Below are 5,557 nucleotides of genomic sequence, written 5' to 3' on the forward strand. Positions count from 1 at the left end.
CTTCCGTCGAACCACGCATCATTACTTCTTCATAATCCTCCTCTTGGTCGAACAAACCCTCGTATGGGTCCGGATTGAACATTTCCTGCATGTATTCATCAACAATCTCATCAGTAGTGTTTACAAAGTATAAATTATCATCGAAATCAAGAGAATGCCGCATGGCTTCAGCAAGGCGGTATGTGAGCTTGTCATCTCCAACCCTCAAAGTTAGCTCTCCGCCGTCCATGTCAATCAATGCCTTCGAAGTCCACAAGAACGGTCTCCCATGTATCAAAGCTATATCCGCATCCTTATCGACGTCTAGCACTACAAAGTCAACCAGAAAAATGTACTTGTCCACCTTGACAAGCACGTCTTCAATGATGCCTCTCGGATGTCGTACTGTTCGGTCTGCTAGTTGCAAAGTCATCCGAGTTGGCCTAGGCTCGCCCAAGCCTAGCTTTTGAAAGAAGGTGTATGGCATAACGTTGATACTGGCCCCTGAGTCCGCCAATGTCATTTCCTCACCTAGATTGCCAATATTACATGGAATGATAAAGCTTCTCGGGTCTTTCTTCTTGTTCGGCATATTCTTTTGCAATACCGCCGAGCATGAAGCATCTAAAATCACTGAAGCATTTTCCTCCAACTTCCTCTTGTTGGTCAACAAGTCTTTCAAGAACTTCGCATACTTAGGCATTTGGGCCAATGCCTCAACAAAAGGAATATTGATGTGAAGTTGCTTGAACAAACTTAGGAACTTCTTGTACTGTTCATCCCCTTGGTCATTTTTCAATCTAGAGGGATAAGGGATTCTTGGCTTGAAAGGTGGGGGTGCCACCTCTTTCTCTTTGCTTGTTCCCTCTTCTACCTCTATAACCTCGGGTGCGTGTTCTTTTGGCTTCTCACTCGGAAGCCTACCTTCAACCTCACGACCACTTCTAAAAGTGATCGCCTTCACGTGCTCTCTAGGATTGCTCTCTGTATTGCTCGGCAAGCTTCCATGTGGCCTTTCAGAGAGAGACTTCGCAATTTGTCCCACCTAATTTTCAAGGTTATGCAAAGAGGCAGTGTGGTTGCAAAGTGTAGCCTCGACTGATTCAAACCTTGTATTTGCAGATTGCACAAATCTAGTCAAGTGCTTCTCTAAGTAATTCATTCGGGTTTCCAAACTTGAGACTCTGTTTTCCACCTGAGAGGCTTGTTGTTGTTGTTGGAAACCCGGTGGCCCCATGGCATTTTGTTGACCCTGATAACTCCATGAGAAATTGGGATGATTCTTCCAACCTGGATTGTAGGTATTGCTACATGGGTTTCCTTGAGGTCTCATGCCATTACCTACAAAATAAACGTTCTGCACCAAAGAAACATCACCCATAGAGATCGGGCAATCGGAGGGAGCATGTCCTCCACCACACCCGGTGCAATGAGTCACGGCCACCACTCTATTTGAAGTTAGAAGATCTAACTTCTTACTCAAATTTTCCACTTGAGCCGCCAATGAAGTTACCGCATCTATTTCATGGAGACCGGCCACTTTTTTCTTCTCCCTAGTATTCCATTGGTAGTTGTTTAACCCCAATTCTTCAATTAACTGATGGGCCTCATTGGCGGTCTTGCTACCTAAGGTACCTCCTGCTGCCGCATCCAAGATTTGCCTTGTACTCGGGTTCAAACCATTATAAAAGGTCTGAACAATCATCCACTCCGGGAATCCGTGTTGCGGGTACTTTCTCGGGAGCTCCTTGAACCTTTCCCATGTCTCGAATAGAGACTCTAATTCCAACTGAACAAAGGATGAGATCTTGTTCCTAAGCTTTGCTCGATTTTTTTCGGGGAGGGAAATAACGGGCCAGAAAAGCTTCTACCATCTCCTCCCACGTGGTAATTGACACTCTAGGTAATGCGTGTAGCCACTGCTTCGCTCTACCCTTTAGGGAAAATGGGAAGGCTCGCAACTTGATTGCATCATCCGTTACCCCGTTTATCTTTAGCATATCACACACCTCAAGAAAGCTCTCTATATGACTATTTGGATCTTCATCGGCCAAACCATTGAATTGTGCAGATTGCTGCAACATGTGGATGAATGTTGGCTTCAGTTCGAAGTTCCGAGGTGTAATCGGGGGACGCACAATACTCGACTGTGTCCCCAACACTGAAGGTCTAGAATAATCGGATAATGTTCGCTGTTGCTCATTCTGTTCTGCCATGTTTTCAGATTCTTCCACTTCCAAATCAGCTAAATTAGACTGTTCTTGCACAGGGTCTTTACCTTTTCTTCAAAGTGTATGTTGATAAGTGCTTGTGCGATATGAATGCGAAGCATTCATTCCTTTTATGTGTGTTTTTATGTTACTTTTATGCAGCTAGAGTTATGAGGCCAAGTATGAAGGAAATGGGCTAATGTGGATCATAATGCACCTATTTTGGAGGAGATCTTGCTAAGGTTCAAACGCGAAGACATAAGACAGGTGTGATATGCTAGAGTGTGTGCCAACCTCCTCGTATTCGAGTAAGTACATCCATTTGGAGGGGCACAAAGGCATGCACACTCGAGCATTCCGTCTTATCCATACAAGAACAAGAACCCCACCAACATATATATCATTGAAGAAGCAAGTGATTCACGACATGAACATGTACACATTTGCGTTACCCCGATGAAAGTATGGAATTGGGAAGTTATTCAGGTCGAAGATTGTAGCAGAGCACTGTAGCAATACTGTAGCAATACTGTTCACAGCCGGCCGAGAAATCAGAGAGACAGAGAATCCACACGGGCGTGTGGAAATTATCCACGCCCGTGTGGAAATTCCGCACAGGCGCGTGTACCATCCACGCCCGTGGAGTTGCCCGATTCCAGCCCTATTTAAAGCCGATTCAGCCCCGATTTTGGTATTCTTTTCTCCATCTTTTCCCCAACTTGCGAGAGGGCTTCGGCTTGGGTTTCGAGGGGTATTGACCAAGGTTATGGAGTGGTTCTACGGCTCTGACATCGTGATTCCATTAGGAAGAAGGTTGGTAGGGGAGTTTCGATCGAGGCGTATCCTATACCGGACGAAGGAATCCTTGGACGATGAGTAGAATACTTTCCACAAGACCATCGACACAACCATCGAGGGGGTTTCTTTATGGATTTATTGCTTTTACATTCGATTTCTTTGATTGTACTTAGCTCCATGGAGAGCTAAACCCCTAGTGGGTACTTGGGTGATTGTGAACACTAGGATGTATTCGTTTCATTGAACTTCTTTATTATGCTTTCAATAAATTGATGTTTATTATGAGTTCCAACCTTGAATGCTTGATTGTATGAACATTTCCCCTAGAGTGACACTAGGGTTGAGAGTTCTTGTTGGTAACCTTGTGAGTGAGTGACACACCACGAGCGTTAGATAAAGCTAGGTTGGAGAGGGTTGAGAGGGTGAGTCGAGAGGTACAAGAGCGTCACCTTTCCCCTCCGACGTGATACATTCTACCTCCCTTCCTCGAGTTCTTTGCGGCCATAATAGAGTGAATGGTCTAAGGGATGAACCTCCGCTGGGGCCTAGTTGCACGTGCAATGCAGTGAAGCGTTGAGGTGATCTTAGTATCTAGGGCTTAATTGTGGCTAGGGACATTCCACCTGGACCAAAGGGTTAGGTCTAAATCTAGGAAGAGATTTATCACTTGGAATCCCTAGAGCTCATTGCAACTCTATGCGAGTACGAGGTGTTGAGATTGTTCGATTTCTCCTCCGGGACATGTATAGAGTTAGGCATAGTTGACCTTAGATTTCGGACTATGTATGTAAGGATTTCCACGACTCACCGTTGCATGGATTAGGAAGCATAATAGAGAGTTCTTGCACTTGAAGCGATTATCCTACGTAAAACATCATCCGAGTATCCCATCTTTATCGATTGCCTTGCCTCCTCCTTACTTTTGCTCTCTTACTAGTTGCTTTTAATTTCTGAGAATTGAATCATTACCACACTTATCATTGTTGATACTCCACATAGCTAAGAATCGAATTAAGTGTCTTTACTCCCTACTCCCTGTGGATTCGACCCCGCTCATCCGGGATTATTACTTCGACAAACCCGTGCACTTGCGGGATATAAGCAAGGGGAACTTGTCAAGTTATTGGCGCCGTTGCTGGGAAGTTAGGCGTTTAGAGATACTTTGCACTTTGTTTTCTTAGCTATTTCACTACACATTCTATTTCATATCTTCTTATTCTATCATCGTTCTGATTTTCTTTTTCTTTACATTTGGTGCAGCTCCAAGTTATGTCCCGAGGGAATCCATCAATATTGATTGAAGGAGACCCTGAGCTTGAATATACACTTCGAAGGAAAGGGAAAGAACCTGTACAAGAACAGCCTAATCCAGCTGATTTGGAAGTAGAAGGATCTGGCAACATGGAAGAACAAAATAAGCAACAACGAACACTATCCGATTATGCTAGACCTTCAGTGTTGGGGACACAATCGAGTATTGTGCGTCTCCCAATTACAGCTCAGAATTTTGAGCTAAAGCCGGCATTCATCCATATGCTGCAGCAGTCCGCACAATTCAACGGTTTGGCCGATGAGGATCCAAACAGTCACATAGAGAGCTTCCTCGAGGTGTGTGACATGCTGAAGATAAATGGTGTGATGGATGATGCCATCAAGTTGAGAGCCTTCCCATTTTCCTTAAAGGGGAAAGCAAAGCAGTGGCTACACTCATTACCTAGAGCATCAATCACTACATGGGAGGATATGGTAGAAGCTTTTCTAGCCCGTTATTTCCCTCCCGGAAAATCAGCAAAGCTTAGGAATGAGATCTCATCCTTTATGCAGTTGGAATTGGAGTCTCTATTCGAGACATGGGAAAGGTTCAAGGAACTCCTGCGCAAGTGTCCAAAACACGGATTCCCGGAGTGGATGATTGTTCAAACCTTCTACAATGGTTTGAACCCGAGTTCAAGGTAACTCTTGGATGCGGCGGCAGGAGGTACCTTAGGTAGCAAAACCCCCGACGAGGCTCGTCAATTAATTGAGAGAATGGGGTTAAATAGTTACCAGTGGAATGCTAGGGAAAAGAAAAAAGTGGCCGGTCTCCATGAAATTGATGCGGTAACTTCATTGGCGGCCCAAGTGGAGAGTTTGAGTAAGAAGCTAGATCTTATAGGTTCGAATAGAGTTGCGGCCGTTACCAATTGCACCGGTTGTGGTGGAGGACATGCTCCCTCCGATTGCCCAATCGTCATTGGTGATGTTTCTTCAGTTGAGAATGTCGACTTTGTAGGTAATGGAATGAGACCTCAAGGAAATCCATGCAGCAACACCTACAATTCAGGTTGGAAGAATCATCCCAACTTTTCATGGAGTAATCAAGGACCACAGAAGACCATGGGGCCATCGGGGGTTCCAACAACAACAAGCCCCTCAAGTGGAAAATAGAATTTCAGGCTTGGAAACCCGAATGACGGATTTGGAGAAGCACTTGGCTAGATTTGTTCAATCGGCAAATACAAGGTTTGAATCAGTTGAGGCTACACTTCATAATCACACCGCCTCCTTGCACAATCTTGAAAATCAAGTGG

The 5,557-nt window shown here is 44.8% G+C and overlaps 2 non-coding genes across 2 annotated transcripts; one reads left to right on the top strand and one right to left on the bottom strand.

Annotated features, from left to right (window-relative positions):
• The first annotated feature begins 1,694 nt into the window (after positions 1–1,694).
• On the top strand, positions 1,695–1,801 carry LOC120281213. The gene has a single exon (XR_005542517.1). It is a non-coding gene; the product is annotated as a small nucleolar RNA R71 (small nucleolar RNA).
• A 2,977-nt stretch (positions 1,802–4,778) lies between these two features.
• Positions 4,779–4,885, bottom strand: LOC120281203. Its single transcript, XR_005542515.1, has one exon. It is a non-coding gene; the product is annotated as a small nucleolar RNA R71 (small nucleolar RNA).
• Between the last annotated feature and the right edge of the window lie 672 nt (positions 4,886–5,557).

Source organism: Dioscorea cayenensis, chromosome 2 (genome assembly GCF_009730915.1).
Source record: "Dioscorea cayenensis subsp. rotundata cultivar TDr96_F1 chromosome 2, TDr96_F1_v2_PseudoChromosome.rev07_lg8_w22 25.fasta, whole genome shotgun sequence".
Lineage (NCBI taxonomy): Eukaryota > Viridiplantae > Streptophyta > Magnoliopsida > Dioscoreales > Dioscoreaceae > Dioscorea > Dioscorea cayenensis.